The sequence below is a fragment of the Hesperophylax consimilis genome, chromosome 26, assembly GCF_061612785.1.
Source record: "Hesperophylax consimilis isolate HC1 chromosome 26, BYU_Hcon_1.0, whole genome shotgun sequence".
Lineage (NCBI taxonomy): Eukaryota > Metazoa > Arthropoda > Insecta > Trichoptera > Limnephilidae > Hesperophylax > Hesperophylax consimilis.
In genome coordinates this window covers 3,977,848-3,996,099 of record NC_142861.1, presented here as the reverse complement: position 1 = coordinate 3,996,099, position 18,252 = coordinate 3,977,848, and the positions used below count along the sequence as shown (strand labels likewise).

At 34.8% G+C, this 18,252-nt stretch overlaps 1 protein-coding gene across 1 annotated transcript in view; it reads left to right on the top strand.

Moving 5' to 3' along the window:
* LOC149411006 (interleukin-1 receptor accessory protein-like 1-B) overlaps window positions 1-18,252 on the top strand; it is a 247,491-nt gene that overhangs the window by 209,829 nt on the left and 19,410 nt on the right. The window lies entirely within an intron of this gene.

The window sequence follows — 18,252 nt, the reverse complement described above, 5'->3', positions numbered from 1 at the left end:
CTTATCATTGTTAAGTTTTTGTGAGGTGCAAAATATTCATCAAACTTTTTCTTGACTTGTCGTAGCGTGCTTGATTCCATATTCATGTTAAATGATTTGAAAATTTCCATACCTTTGGAGCCAATTGAATGAAGTAGAATTGCAATTTTTCTTTGTTCTGTAGCTTCTTCCAAACCTGACGCCACCAGGTATATTTCGTAGTCTTGCCACCAATTTTTCCATTTTGAATCATTATTTATATTATTTGACAACACTTGCAGATTTGACAGGGCATGAAAATCATGTTGTATGTGTGACTTTTGCGCGTCCTTCGCCATTTTGAATTATACTTAATATTTTTCAATTTATATTATTAACATCCAACTTCCAGTATTATTATATTATTACTATTGATCATCGATATCCCACTTCTGACACCATGTTTTGTTCTGTTTAATGTGGATGACTTTATATTAAAACACTGATTGTATTTTATGAGATAGACTTTTATTCTTGTGACGGTTATACAGAGAGCTTGTTAGCATGACCACAGACGACAATACAATGTGTTACAATCACGTCTAGCACTAGTGATGTGCGACACCAATAGTGATGTTACACTTAGCAATTCAGCATACACATAAATGTGAATAAAGAACATTCAATTACAAGATTTCTAGTTCTTTAAATATTTTACCTACTGAAATTATAAACGGAATCAACATAATTGTTGGAACAACACTGTTTTTTTATATGCCTACTCACTGTAAAAACCAAAACTTTTAATTAAATAAATGTATTCTCAACTTTGTTTTATATTTCAATGTTGTGACAGCCTACTCACTGTAAAAACCTAAACTTTTAAATAAATAAAAGTATTCTCAACGGTGTTTTATATTTCAATGTTGTAACAGCCCTAGCAGCAGTCGCAAGTCGGCCGCTGGCGAGTGTTTTCATCGAAATGAAATATATCCAATATTTGGGGAAAAAATATTTTTTCCTAAATTCTTACAATTTTATAGGGAATTTTAGTTTACATGTTAATTAAATCAATACCTCTCTAATAATTATTTCATATGGAGAAGATGCAGATTTACATAAAATTTGGAGATCTCTTTCGACATTTATGTATTTGGAAACTAAAATAAGCATAAATAATAGTGGTTAAACCCAGTAAAAAGCTCATAGTTTACTTATAAAATCAAATTATTTTAATCGTGGATATCCGCCAGTTTTTAAAAAGCCGTTCATATAATGTTTATCAACACATTAGGGAATCTCAAGGGAAAATTCCCACATTGTAGGGAAAAATTGAAAGCCAGCTACTACATAAACAGCCAAGATAAAACACGCTATTTTTAATTCGTCATCGGGAATGTTCGTTGTTGTCGATCGGGAGACCTCGGGTGTTTATGCCGGGATAGTACGATCTAACCACTTGTTCAGTAGCTTTTGGCGGAATTGTCTACAAAATACGACGAAGGCGACACAGTCGACCAATTTTTTAACTATTTTAGTAAATTTCGACAAAATCGTTATCTCTGCTACCCTCTTAACTTCCATCCAAGAGAGTTTTCGGGACTTCAAGCGGCATACAGAAGAGACGACATCATCGTGCAAAGGTATTGCGATTTGTTGCAGCCTCCTTGTATTCTATCAGTGTACCCTGAGGGGATAATAACAATGACGTTACAATATATAGACGCGCTGTGGAAATCTCAAAGTGGCAAGCAAAAAGTACGTCGATTGTAGTGCTTTCGATTTCGAAGTTTTTGTACTAAACTGTCACGGGTCGCTTAAGGTCGTGTGCTACATCTAAGTAGATTGCCGTAATAAAGTGCCAAAATATCCTCGTGCGTAATGAGACAGTGTTTTAATTAGTCTGCAAACACTAGTAACAGTCAAGGAATAGCAACTTTTCATTTGTAAATTCACGCAAATTAGTTTGTACATTTGTTTCCCCCATAAAGATGTTATGCCGCATAGAGAAAATTCAATGCCGACTAAAGTAGAGGTCTGGGTGCGCAAAAGCCAAATTAAGTCAGTGCTGTCGTCAACTAAAACTCATGTTTAACATAGTCTAATAGAGAGTTGTTTTTGCGGTCCGTTATCTCTGCCTACCCATGCGAGGAAACTCTCACCGCTTTCCGTTCTGCCCGTAGGAGCATACGGGAGATGCAAAGATGCAGTGGTGGCTCGTGGTGAATGAGAGATGTTTTTTTGTTATTATTACTAATATAACGGTTTCTTTTCTTGGTTCACATAACACGAACAAGAAACATAATTAAGTACCGACTTTGGCCGCTTCTACTTCAGCCATATGCAATATGTATGCATTGCAGTGCTGTTACAGAATACTGGATACGCACATTAAGGCTCCGTAGAAAGCGTTCAAAAAGAAGAAGACGGTTTAAAAGGGAGGAAAGCGCGCTAATATTGAAAAACGATAATAATTAAGCGAAAATGGTGAAAATATTTTATAAAATACGACTAGTTTAAAATAAAGCAAAAATCTCTTTTAGATACACTGTGATTTTTTCATACCGATATAACAAAACAAAATGTGTTTTTAATCATTTTAGGAGCATGCTTTCATATAATTACCGTTTCGGATCTTCAAATGTAAAGATATTATCTTCAAAAGCAACATATATTTTTTTTAGGAACTTAAAACTTAAAAGTGCCCTTGAGGTGATTTTGCACAAAAACGGCGCTATACAAGTCATCCAATTATTATTATTAAAGGAAATATGTTGTAAATCTGTAGAAAATTGTAACGCGGGTATTATTAATAAATAAATAAAAATGTAAATGTACGTTTGTTCAAAATCTTAAATCTCCGATAGTGCTTCACCGATTGCTTTGAAACTTTGACACAACGTTGCAATCGAATACGCGTATGTTTTTAAAACTAAACTCGCCGTAACAAAGCCTACCCCTGAGGGGTAGGCAGAGAGGACGGACCGCCAAACAGCCCGGTCTTGGCACACACTCCTTGCCTCATTCACATTCATACATACACTTCTATTATTCGCACTCTTGATATGGCCCGACTCAAGTATCTGATTCACTTGATCTTACCATGTCTTCCTCGGCGGTGCCAGACTTCTGCTACCATTTCGCATTTGCGTCATAAATTTTCTCCTTACACTCCTTTCTTCGTTCATTTGCTCTACATGCCCAAACCATCTAAGCGGCCCTTTCTTAATCTTATCCATTACGCCTACATAAGCCTTGCACTCATTGCGGATCTCCACATTTCTAACACGATCATACATGGTTTTACCACACTTACGCCTCAGGGATCTCATTTCAACAGCATACTCTACTTCCATCATGTTTATGGCATATCATGTGAGACTATGGCATCCCCAGTTGGGTTATGTCGTAAGGCTGAAGGTAGTGGAGAGGGGAGAGAAAAGGTGAAGAAGGAGGTGAGGAAGTACCTGGCTATTCAGATCTGGTCACCAAACACGGCCAAAGCCATTTAAAGCAACGTTTCAATTCTGAATGGTGGTCTTACACCGGGGCGATACTGACAGTATCTTCCTCCTTGGAATGTTTTTTTGTTTTTAAGGTTTTCAGATCAACTTCATTTTAGCAACAATAATTATTGATCTGTAGTGCTTCATCCTCTTCAGACACGTAATCCAAGCGGTGAAGCCAATTCTTAGAATAAAAAAGCCGGAACACAAAGCCTGTAAGAAATAATTACTGTAAGAAAGTAGAACTGCCTGTTGATCTTGTTATATTGCCTGTTATTACAGCCAGCTTCGTTCACACGTGAATGCCAATAATTAATCATGTCCTTTATTCCCTCTCCGACTAAAGGTACCTACCTATTTATGTGCGTCCCTTCTTATGTAAGTACCTTTATTAAACAATGCCATACGAAGTAACGCAAAATCATTTGTTTTTGGTTTGAAAATTTGGTAGCCTAGAAATGTTTCAGATGCTTTAATTAAATACTGCGAGTATAATACATCTTGGCCTTTGAAATAATCGAGTATTTTTTAGATAAGTCTTAAGTCTTTTTACAAGCCCAGAAAAAAATAATGTATAAGGCCTATCAAAACTGCTTTAAAGTTCAAAATCTCCTACTTACGAACCCATTTTGGTTATGATTTTATTGTATAATGTGGAAAATTAAGTTATTTATAAAATGATCGAAAAACATTTAAATATTTGTGCCTGAACATCCAAAAAATAAAATAAAAGGCACTTTTTGGCTAAGTTTTTTTTTTGCATAAATCAAAACAGGTGGATGGTGTTAAGCGGCAATTGAAGCCTTATCGCCATCTACGTAAGGGTTGTTATTGATAGCGGCTCAATTTAAAATACTACACGACGTAGTGCATCGCCTTTACTGCAAAAATTACATTTATCGAAAGAACAGTTTTTTGTGTGGTGTTTGTGTAGTGTAACTGTGTATATTATCACAGTTTATATCTTGTCATTATCATTGTATCTTGTTATTATCGTTGTATCTTGTCATTGTCATTATCTTGTTATTGTCATAATCTTTTCACTGTCAGTATCTCTAGCTCTAAATAGTTAAAAATAAAATCTCTATCCGAGTCTGTCTATTTGCAGAAAATAGAGAAAAGTCGATGTTTTATAATCTAGTTATGACTTTATGAGATACAACAAAAAATATATTACGGAATCGGAATTGTCTTAAAAAGGCCTACAAAGTCCGCGACTCTCCTAATCATAACCTCCAGCAACGACGGGATACACAGTGGCGGTTTACGCTAAAGTGCGACTGTGCCCTGAACCCCATTAAAAATATAAGATTATGAGACCAATTTGCATTATAATAATATTAGCACATTACAATCAGCGCGCCATTTCAATTCTGCCTCTAAAATCGATGCGACCAAAAGATTCGGTCAAAGAGCAAACCGATATTCCTGTGCTCTGCGTTATAGAATCAGCACAAAATACTTCATACAAAATAAACAAAACAATTTAATCTCCCTGATGGTGAAATCTTATAACCTACGCCAAAACAAGACTATCTTTGTGCGCCGCGATATACGATGTTTGATGCCACGCGCCGAGCTACGACCAAACTGCACTGACTATAAAAGCGGTTATGCAATAAAAGTTATCCCTTTGATATGTAGAAACAAATCCCAACCTCACTCTCCCTCATCTCCTTCCTACTAGTTATGCAATTGTCTCACTGGTTCCATGTGATTGGGTGCAGTTGGGACTCTTGCGGTATTCACAATAAAAAAATAATAAATGCGGGGAGCCGCTGTGCGTAAATGGGATTAGCAGTAGTATATGGTTGAACGATGTTGGCGACACACGTTGTGTGCGCGGCGCAATTTTAATAATGGTTCATCTCTCTTGTTTCTATTGTCTATGGTTATACCTTATGCCTCGTATTGTGAAGGTAAAGTACGTAGGAAGGTACAGCTCACTGTAATAATGATTAATAATTGGATGTCTATTCGTGGAATTTATTCGCTTTAATTAGTTTCATCATAGTAACGATCCGTTGCAATGACAGGCAATTTTGTAGCCGGAATTCTATACGTTATAATTAATGTTCAGGCTCTCCTCTACCAAATTTAGGAACTTATATTATGTTATGTGTATATGTAAACCATAGACAAAATGTAAAATAATAATTTACTATAAATTCTACCTCGAATTCTACACGTTCGCCTAGTGAGGCAGGTTATGTCCAACATAAATACTTACAATGCTTTTTCCACAAACATTTATTTCCGTATTACTAAAGATCTGAAAATTTTGATTTTTTTCTGCCAATTTACGGTTTTTAAAAAATGAAAGAATATTATACGTCTTACTTTTATTATTTCTTTGTCTATGGTTTTGACATGCTTACATAGCCATAGCTTCATTTCGGACACGCCACGTCCGGTCGAGTTTCGATATTCGATCGATTTTCAGATTTTATAAAAGAAAATATTAAAGATGTATGTCAAATTCATTAAATATCTCCGACAACAGCGCCACCAGACAAAAGGCGGTCTACATAAAATGAGGTCTATATAAAATGGGTCTACATAGAAGGCGGTCTGTAGTTATATATAATTATTGAACTCCTTTGTACAACAGAACTCTCTATGAGAACTTGTGTTATACCTGCTTATATTATTCATACTCGGCTTATTATGTTTTTTTATTTTTTTATTTTTATTTATCTATATAAAGTTTTTTTACAAGTGGTTTTTCGATGCCTGTCTCACTAGGGTAAACCTGTGTCGAGACAGACATAGAGTACATCGATGTATTTACATATAGTTAAGTGAATATCAATAAGGGTAAATACAAAATATAAAAATAATTTCAATACAATCAAAAGAACCGTTGGGTTAATCCTGTTAAGATTGTGTTCATTACAAATGTGGGAAAATATAAATAGATCATTTTAATTAAGTTTGAATTTGGTCGTGTGTAAATAGTACTGGTTGTCTATGTGCAATTTGGTTTACATATGCTTGCAATAGTGGGACGCCCTGTGATTGCAATCCATTTCTTTATTTCGTGTTTGAATTTTGTCATTGTTTCTAATTGTCTGATCGTAGTTGGTAGTGTATTGTATAGTTTGCAAGCTATATTTTTAAAATGTCTGTCCGAATGAGGTTTTAGCAAAAGGAGTTTGAAGAAGTTCTTTGTTTTTGGCCGGTTGTTCAATACCCGATTGTGAATAGTTTGTGTTGGTTTGTATAGTGATTTATTGTTCTGGTGTAAGTTGACCAAGATGGATCTTGCATACAGCTGTTTTATGTCCATAACATTGATAGTATTGAAGATCATATCAGTGCTGGTAGAAAGAGGAACCTTAAGGATTATTTTAATGATTATTTTAATGTTATGTAATATACACTTTTTGTTATACTCCTAAACAACTTACCTTTAACAATGTATTCATGTAAAAGCCTTCATGGCGTGAATAAATAAATAAAAAGCAAACATTTACGTGTTAATTCCGTCATGATATCTATTAGGAATAGAGCACTTGTTTTTGGTATATTCTGAATGATTAATATTTTATTAGTTCGCATGCTGTCACTTTTTTAACAGGATCATTTTTATTCGTGTATCACGTTTCATAGAATCTATGAAATAGATCAGTGATAACAGGCTTTCTATGGTATAGAAACCAAAGTAGTTTAGACTTCTACTCTCGTTCTATAAATTGATTCTAGATTCTTATGAAATAGGTCAGGTGTGAACGCTGCATTTCATGGCCCATCTTCCGTGTTTCTGTCGCCTATAGAACCAATCTTGGTAATAAGGAACGTCTGTAAAAATATTATGGCTCAAAAAATATATATTCAGATTGATCAATAAACGCCGATTCTGAAAGTAGAATTTATAAATTCTCATTTAAAAAAGGATAAAACACGCTGTTCGGTTGGTACAACTGAATCTGTTGATCCTGACACATTCTTACGTCAAAACCAGTCTACGCGGGTAATATATCTATGGTCTACAATGCATTTTTCTTTCGTAGTACTGGAGGTTTTTAAACACCGGTAAATTGTTTATCAGCTGCGGTCATGGATGTATTTTTAACTTTGGTTCAATACAATAACATTAGTGACGAGATTTTCTGCAATGTCAAAAGCGTGTAAGCTTAAAAATAAAATAAAAACGTTTAGATTCCCGTGCATAAAAAACGTAGGCTTTTTGAGACTGCTGACTTGCGACGTCACACGTCACGTCCATAGATTTGGTGCGATTTCGGGAGACGCGAAAAATTAAAATTATTTTGTCTATTAAAACTAACTATAACAATAAAAAAATACTGGTATTTCAGTTAGAAGGTATAAATTCACCTTCCCTCTCTCCATAATTTCAAATGATGACCTAGAAAGGAAGGGGGAAAGCCAGAAACATTTGGAATAAAAGGGACTGGAATTCCTTGTTCTATTGTTTGGCTGATAGTGTATTATGCAACATTAATTAGCCGTTCCGATCGGCGGCAAGTTATTACTAACGATGATTTCAACGTAGATCTATATGTATTTATATTGTAGATCACTCATTTACTACTAATTACACCTTGTGATGAGAGCTGATAAGCCACGAATAAATCACAACGAGGTGGCCATTGTTTAATCATGCTAGGCTATGATTATGTTTTGTATTTACATTTGTAAATCCCACTGTATAATCCAGGTATATAGCTTCACTTTCATCAGGTATTACATTAAACTATAAAAAATTATGATATTGCATGAATCATGTATTTCATAAAAAAACCTTGCTCGGAAATCATAATATTACTGAGGTATGTTTTAGTGCAATCTGTCGTTGCTTCATTCAGGTGTAGCTAATTTGTAGATAGGTACCTACCATTCTCTTCATTCTTTGCCACAGTTCCTATTATATGCTTTGTACTGTGTTGCTATTGTATTGTAGTCTGTAAACAAATGTAATGAAAAATGTCAAAATTACGCAAAGATAAACTACCCCAAATATCCGCCGATACTCGTCCCGCGTCGGCGATTTTTTAAACATTATTCTCACACAGTAGGCCTGTCATCTTTTGGGAGGCTGTGCGGATGATCTTTTCTAAGGAAATGAAGGAGATGAAGTTCTGGGAAGGTAAAAGGTATGAGGGTTGGGTAGGAATCTGCATCCTGAACACACCTCACCCGATGAACCCGGGCACCCCTGCTAAATCACCGAACGTAACCAACCACTTGGGGTGCCCTATGGCAGAGGTGTTGGTTATCCAATAAATGGTTCCCGGGGCGGCGGTGTCCAAACCCGCCTCCCAAAGTATTTGTGGCAATCGACATAACAAACAGACGTGACAATCGTAATAACGCCATCTACCTTTCATAAATTCATCTTACATTTATGTAATAATTATGACATTTTCATCTGCTAAATGCAAATGGTGACTTTGAAGTTCGTGCTTTGCATATAATTATATTATTATTAATATTATTTCGATCCTCCATTTAATTTACGTGGAAATCGTGATGCTTTTCTTCTCATCTCCAGCTAAACCCTCCACCAGGCTACTAATTCTACGGAAAATATCATAACATCTCCTGTGAGGTGAGCTATGAGGTACATTATACCATCGTAGTGCACAAATATTTTTCAAAAATTCATGGAAGTTAATTAATTATTAAGGCTGGGTTGTTTCGCAGTTGTTCAAATGTAACATTGTCATCAAATGACCATTCAGCACCACTAATTATCACATTCAACTATTCTCTTCACAAACGCTTATGTTACATTTAGTTTGTACTTAAATAATCATTTTTTGAGCATTGTTATCCAAAAAGGGGAACAAATATATTATAGTAGTAAATAATTATTAGCAATAATTAGTCGCCCGAAATATTAATACAAATTGAAAATATCTCCCGAGTAAAAATAAATGCCGCCAACGGGAATTGAATCCGTGCCTTCTGATGTCCGGTCAGGTGCTATGTATCCACTGAGCTATGTCGGCTTATTTCCAACCCGCCAAATGATTCAATATGTACTAGTACCTCAATCAACAATTACTGCTTATTATATTTTTTTCACCTGTAAATAATAATATAATTATTTGTTATCCTTTATGCTATGCATAAAACCTTGTCTTATAAACGTTAGTTTATCATTAAAAAATATTATAGTAGTAGTTTTGAATAAAGGCGCTTTCATAAAAAAATTAAATCGTTCATTTAAAACTACATCTATTCATAGTGTTTGTATTTTTACCTCGCCCATTAGGGCGTGTTTTAGATTTTGCGCAGCTGAGAAACACCCCTCACTCTACATTAAGGACTAGTTGATATTCAATTTCTGTGAAGGTTCTATTCATCTTCTACACAGACATAGGAATTAATAGACGAGAAGATAATGGCGAGGGGTAAAATCAACTGTTGAAGAACGAAGGGGGTTAAGCTGACTGTGATTCGTCAATAAATCAATCTGACAGTAAATAGGCATCTCGCATTATAATATCACCATTTAGTTCTTAAAAGTAAAATCTGCTTTTGAATGAATAGACATTTTTACATGGGAGCGCAAATTACTCGCCACGTTATGAACTAATTTGCGAAGTCCAAATTCGGCAAAGTAAATTTCTTCTGTTTGCAGAGTCGTAGTTAGTTTCAGAGTATTTAGTTAAGACACTTTTACAAATGTTTCATAATTTACTTACCCCAGTAAACAACGATGAGCACACTTGAGAATCGCTACATTGTGATGTGATAGTATATGTTTCTAAAACTGATCCATATAATACGGTGTGAATAAGCTTAAAATAAAGTAAAATAATGCTTACTTATGGAATGTAATACGACAATTGGGTTTATTCTCTTTTTCACATCTATTTTTACAAGTTTTCATATCACAAGTCAACATTTTGCCGTGTTATTTCGTAAAATGAACCGATGATGCCTCGACCATAGTTCGCACAAGAATGATGACGTCACGTTTTCAAATTTCACTTGAGGCCATACGCGAGCCCAGCCGGCTCCAATGGAACCGGTATGGGGAGTGGGGATAATACGCTTTTAATCACTTAGGGCAGGTCTACTAATATTCATATGTCTATGATCTTCTATTATTATATCATTATTGACCAGTTGCTTCACAAAACTTAAATACCTACTAATAAAACTTCGATAGAACCTTCACAAAACTTGAAAATCAACTTTGAAATTTGATGAATTGTTAAAATTCTGTGGAACAACCTATCCTATGTGTTGGTTATCGGTTGTGGAGGGTTTGAAACACGTTTATTAGTAATGCCCAAAAGCTTACAATATCATCTTTATACAAAATAACTATAATGTATTGGTCACCATGAAACAAGCAGTTTTCTAGTAAGGTGTTTCAATTCTTGTAAATTTCAATTATAAAAAATTGAGCCTGCGTATGTTTGCGCTCGCAAAACTCGAAAAGTAGTCGACCGATATCGCTGAAAATTTCAAAATTTGTTCTTTTTAGTGCCAGGAGTGTTTAGAGGGTAGTTTGAATGGTAGAATAAGTCGGTGACGTCCGAGGAATACTTAACGTAATATATGTGCACCGGAATGAGATACTGAGTCAGTTACATTGTGGTCTACAGTAGTGAATGGTGGAAGAATCGGAGACGCCCGAGAACGACATTGGCAATAGCGAAGCACTGCGAGGTCCACTAATACCTTATAAAATATCAGCACCTACAAATATATATATATATGCACACATGAGCAAAAATCAACAATATCATTAATCTCTAATCTAAGAAAGGTATCGGTGATTTTGCACATATAAAAATATTTTTCAACCGTCAACTGTCAGCAAATAATCAATTATTTTCTTGTTTTTCCCTTTTTATTTGTTATGTTTTTTATAATAATTAGTGAGACAATAAAGGCAGTCGGTAGGTACAAACATTGACGGACGATACCGGACTACCGGACACTGACGTCAAATAACCGGTTTTCAAGGGAACAAACGGATCGAAAACAATTGGAAAAAAATAGGGCTTGAGTTTTTATTTCACAATAATATACTTTTTTCCACAATAATTCTCATTTTCTTTATTAACTTTTATACTTTGTAATGAATTGGTACATAAATTCCTGCTTTATGGTTTCCAAGTTTGTTGCTTTGGAAAGTTTTTTAATAGATACATTTTTTTTTACACAACAGTCGCAGAGGAAATTTATTTATTTAAAATTATGTCATCTTTGGTGTTGCTGAGTGGAGAGTCGTTTTTAAGGAAAAGAAGGTCTGGGAAGGAAAAAAAGGTATGAGGGGTTGGTAGGAATCTGTGAGTCGGTGTGTCCAGGAGTGACAGACGTTTGACCAGTCTTTCCAAATCCGGCCTGCCGCACATCAGGAGGGCAGACGCATCCGCCGCCAAGAATCCAATGAATGGTTCCTGGGGCGACGGTACCCATACCCGTGTATACATACTTTATATTATTAATTTTTTAAATTTATTGAACGCCCGTAGGACTTTTATAGACAGACATGATACAAGTCGAAATTTTACATAATGCAGAAATATAATATTTATAAGTACATGTAATAAATATCATTAGGTACAATAAATACTTTTCACGTTACTTTGTAATTACACACTATGGTAGAATTTGCATAAAGGATTACGACAAGTTTACAATTTTATTTAATTATCTTTTTACTCCCTTTAAATAAACTTTTGCGTGTTTATTTTTGTATTTTATACAATATATTCACAAAAAATATATATTTTTTAAATTTTATCAAACATTGAAAGTTGAGTTGAGAAGAAGAGAGAATTAAATATATTATATCATAAATCTATTAGGAGGCTAAAAAGTATTGCAACGATCATAGGATTTCTATGGCAATAAAGTAGCATATTTTTTATTGTTTTTTTTTTTAATTTCTTCAATTTTAAGTCACCAGATTTCTTCAGACATGCAATCCAATTATTGCAAAGTCGGAATCGGTACGTAACAACAAATTTACAGACATTTTAAATGTCAAATGGTCGAGTTAAACAGGAAATCAGTCAATTAAAATTGTAAATTAATGATCTCATCTTCTTCATAATATTTCTATCATTGATATTGACAATTCGTGGTGTGATTCCATTATTGATATATTGAAACGATTTGAAACTTTTTCCTTCGTTTCTATGTGGTGTTTCGCAGCTGAATTTCCAATTATTTCATCTTCTCATCATATCATATCATCTTTTTCCTCTTTTCTCGTATCATCTTCTTTCCTTTGTCCTATTCGGGTCGGGGGTCGGGGAGCATCGCTTCGACAAGGCGTCCCTGTCCTGGGCTACTTCAGCAGCCTCAATTTCACCATCTTTTTCTTGGAATTGTCATATTATGTATTGTCAATGGTTGTTTACCCCTGCACTCCAGTACAGTTGTGGCCAGTGGTAGTGAAGCTATGTCAGTCTTGCCATAAAGAGCGCCCTTTTCCTTGAGACATCCATTCTTCCTCTGGACAAGTGTTTTTCCCCCGGCCTCACATGCCAAGCCGTCCTTTATCTTGCCTCTCTCTCTTGTGTCCTCTGCGATGTGTTCCTTCTACACCTCTCTTCCCCGCATCTCTTCCACACTAACGTGGTCCAGTTCTACCCTACCTGTCCGGAGCTCTTAATTAATTTATAGTATCATTAAAATTAAGGCACTGTATTTGCAATATAGAAATAGAAGATGTCCGGGGGTAAAGTGCACTAACTTTGGGAGGTAATACTACATGATGGTACAAGTAAAAAAGATTAATAACTTTATAGAAATTATATTTATTTTTTCCATACCTACAAACAATTCATTTTTTACATGAAAACTAGCATAAAACTTTCGAATTTCGAAAAAAAGTTATTTATATTTTGAATTTAGATTTTGTTTTAACTATTGAATTAATGTAAATCTTGTAAGCGGGAATATACCCACTTCCCGACATCCGATCGAGCTGAAACTCGGCAGATGGACTCGTTGTCGATGACAATGCATTCTGTTAACTTTTGGTGGCAATCACGCACACACGCGGACATGTGTGCATTTATCTAAAATTGAATGACATTAGAGCAGTATATAAATATACGAAATAAATGTCGGTCTACTCAATCGTGATTTGGCGCATTAGTTAGCGTGGTTGACTATTATTGGTTATTGAGACATTTAGATAGATAGACATGTATTTTACTAAAAAAAACTATGTTTTTTGCGAGTTGATTTTTGTACTTGTACTATCAAATAGAATCACCTCCCGAAGTTAGTGCTGATAGTGCACTTTACACTCGGACACCTTGTATATGTTTCGGTGAAACCCAATTGTGTGAAAAAAGATTCGATGCGCAGCTTATATAAATCTAAATATGTTACCATCATGAGCTATTGTGTTTTTAAAAATATGAATACTGGATGTTGGTCTTTCACCAGGGCGATACCCAGATATATATATATATATATAGATATATAGATAGATATAGAGTATCTAATACAATTCTGATAACTATAGTGAATATAGCCAACCCCCGATAGGAGAAATCACCCGAAAAAGAAGTGTTAATCTTGAAAAATTTAAAAATATTTTTTGGGAAGGAAACAATTTATTATTTACATCAAAGTGATGGTGCTAATAATATTATTGTGTTTTTAATATTTAGGCCAAAGGGGAGGGGGGGGGGTGAACTCCTAAACCCCCTCCCCCTTATACAAGCCCTTGCATCAACCTAATTTAGATGTCCAATAAATGTACAGCTGCCCAAATAATGGAACGGAGATATCGAATAAACATTATTTTTGTTGTTAGTTTTACTATGCATACGCATATCATTGTATTCTGTTTCCAGAGTAGACTATACTCTCAGTATCGCCCTGGTGTAAGACCACCATTCAGAATTAAAACGTTGCTTGAAATGGCTTTGGCCGTGTTTGGTGCCCAGATGTGAATCCCCTCCCCACTACCTTCATCACGACAACATACCCCAATTGGGGATGCCATAGTCTCACTGGCTCCAGACAGTTGGTAACAGTTGCATGTTACCACCATAATACGGTCGCTTTGGGGTATTTTCAAAAAAAAAAATTAACGTAAATGCTTGGTAATATATTATCTTTGAAGCAGAAACACTCGACTGCGATACAAACAATATAATAATACCTATGTATGTATTCTTATCCCACCCAGTTCTGTGCTCCTGGTGGTGTTGTTTATTATTGTCCTTTGAGATGGCGAAATAAGAAATAGCTAGAGCTGGCAGAGTGGGTCCCCCTTTGTTGTGGAGCGAGAATCTCGTGAATGTAATGAAACAATAAAAGTGCTTATCTGTCCTTTGGTATGTGTGCCAGGGATTTTAAAGTATATTAAAAATATATAAGTATGTTTTTTAAATATATATTAAAAAAACTAGGGCAGATTAATGAAAAATCACGAGATAATCTTAATTCTTGACAAATCAGCTCCAATTTCGAAAATAGCATAAACATAATTTTCGGCCATCAAAGAAGCACAAAGCCAATCACAAAATAGTTTACTATACAAAGGAATTATTTATTTTTTTATTATCAATGTAATTTTTTTACAGGTGTTTTTCGATGTCTGTCTCACTAGGATATACGTGTATAGAGACAAACGTATTGGATACATAAATTAGTGTTTACATATTATTTGATACATATAATATTTCATTACATTAAATGACAATGTGAAAATGATAAAAAATAATAAATGATAAATTGGTTAATCAGAATCTAGTTGGAATACATACTTATTAAGGGATTTGATCTGTCTTGGCTGATGATCCAAGACTGTTTTATATTTCAAAAAAAATGTGTTCAGTCTAATGGCTAGTGGAAGAGCATTGTATAGCCTTGTTGCAAAATATCTAAATTTTCTCTGGCCAAAAGTTGTTTTAGCGAAAGGGATTAGTAAGAGATTATGTCCTTTGGTTCTAGTATCACGAGTAGTTTGGACATTGTCAAAAGTAGTTTTGTGTTTTTTTGTAGAGGTATGCTAGTATGTTTTTGGCATAAAGTTGCCTAATGTCCATAGCACAGGTTTTCCTAAAGATTTCATCCGAGCTGCTTGTGATCGGTAGTTTGAGGATAATCTTTATTGTAAGTTTGTGAGCTTTAGAGATTGGATCAATGACGGCAGCGTCTGCTCCTCCCCGTGCTATGATACCATACTCTATTAAAGATTGACAAAGAATGAAACAAGGAATGCAATATTATAATTCGCCGATTCGAGCTGGGTTTGCTTTAGCCACATTAATCAAAAGAAACTGTAATAATCTATGCGTGTAAATAATAATAATTGGCGAAAATAAATAAATAAAATTAATTAACCTGAAAACTTAGAATTAAAATGTGTCGAATTTATTGATATCCCCTGCAAACCCATACCTGCTGCTACATCACATCTACGTATTAAGGTTTTTATGTTTTGACGTGCCTCGAACATGCCTTTCTCAGAACTTGTAGCCTGTAGCCTCATCATTCGTCCGCACATTGCCCCTGGTTGCACACATTGTCCACTCTTCTCTTCCCGCTTTGTCTATGGCGAATAAACTATCGCGTATCTCAGCAAATAATAATAAATGTCTTTTGCGTCCTGTGACGGGAAAGGGGGCAATTAATATCCTTTGCTTACTCAAATATCAAGGATCAAGAAATGGTACCGGACAACTCAGGACTGTGACAACTCAACCCAATTTTGACAAGTAACCCCTCGGCCAAATTTTGTCAGAATTTTAGTGTATTTCCGCTTTACAATAAATAAATGGAATATTTCTGAACATATGCGAAAACTAAAAACTGTTTTCGAAAGGTGATGAAATAGAATATAAGTAAATTGTATTGTTATGCATGAAGGACTGCTTGTTTTATACATAATGAAAATATAAGTTGCAATTTTTTTTTTGTACATAATGAAATTTTTTTTTATACATAATGAAAAATATAAGATGGCATTTGTTTTGTACATGATGGAATCCATGTTTTAAAACTTTCTGAAAACGGGAAGGATAGATTGGCAATCATGATATTAACGATGTATGTTTAGTTTTCAAAGATGCATCCAGAAGAAGGGAGCATCAAAGGAATGGAATCGCTTTCCAAGAAAAATAATATCTTCTTCGTATCAATAACTAGGGTACGCTCTGAATGAGAACGGAAAAATGAAGCTTTTCATAATGGTTGACTTAAAACAGCAGAATACACAGGGGCATATCATATTTTATTCTGTGGGCACTGAATCAATAATACACAGTAGAAATGCCTTCATGTAGATTTGAATCAGCGATTTGTATCTTTTGGTTCTAGTCCATTTGGCATGTGCGCGCTCTCTCTCTCTCTCTCTCTCTCTCTCTCTCTCTCTCTCTGAAGAAGTGACAGATCACATACAAGAAAATGATATTCCGCGGCAGTCCCCGAATTGTTCTGACCACCCTCCTGAGGAAGATTATAGCGAAGTGCGTCAGACCAACATATATTACGCATATGCCACGCCCAATTTATGCGCGCAGAATATAGCGTAATGTATCTAAGGCCTAATGCTAATTACTCCGACTTGACAGCTCGTAACAGTCGCAACGCGCATGTTCTCTGGAGTAATATAAGAAAGAATGAAAATTTTCTTGAAGTATTATAGTAAGATGTACAAAAATACAAAATATACACATATACAGTCATAATGTTTAAACAAAGGATTTTACAGACATACGAAATTCAAAGTGGACGAGTCAAAACAGGACTTCGCTACACTTCAATTAATTTATTACTATTTATTATAAAACTTTCAAGAATCGGAATACTGTATTTTCACTGTTTTTTTCTTATAAAGAGTTACAGACTAGTGTTAACAAGAAGGAAAAGAGACATAGAGACACAAGCAAAATAAAAAAATAATAATTAGTATTTTTAATATTCAAGTGGAAATTGCATTTGCATATAAAAGTCGCGCCGAAACATTGTTAATCCTGTGAGTGAGTGTGCCCAGCTTTCAGGAGGAGTTTACTTAATCCTTTTCAGTTTTCAATTAACAGTAAAACCTTAATAATATGCTGAAAAGCTTGTAAGAGGGAAATATACGCGTACATTAAATTTTGTTCTCTTTGCCGATTACTACGAGTTATTTTTTCTTCTTTTATGGTGAAAAGATTGAATTTTAACAGTGTTTTAATTTCGCATCATTCAGGTAAATAATTATTTTCAATTCAATCAAATTGATATTATCATAACCATTATAAGCTTAGGCTTAATGGAGACCAGCATACGGGTAGGCACACATATTATTTCAATAAATTTGTACCGAGCTTAAAATATTTATGCCAACCTAGAAATTTCTGAAACGTAAAACTGAATAAACATAAGTTTTTGCTACTCAAATCAAATTCTGCTTAATAGTTAAAATTACATCTCTGTACTTTCCATGTATGCATAATTACAAGCTGCACCACCCACAGCCTCCAACATCCTCCCTCTCACCCACCCCAGTCAACCCTTATTTACCCCGCATATGAGAAATTGCAACACTTGTTATTTTTACACTTCTCAGAATGCTACCGCTACCGGGGGGAGCTGATTGATGTACTCAGAACGCTCGGTGGAGAGCACAGAGCTGAATAGCCTTATCATAGGAACAGATTGCAATAGATGAGATCCACTAAATGAAATATCCACTAGATGTGATATTTACCAGATGAGATATTCACTAAACAAGATATGGATGAGATTTCCAGCAGATTTGATTCCCATTAGATTAGATATCCACTAGATTATATATCCACTAGATTATAAATCCACTATATGAGATATCCACTAGAAGAGA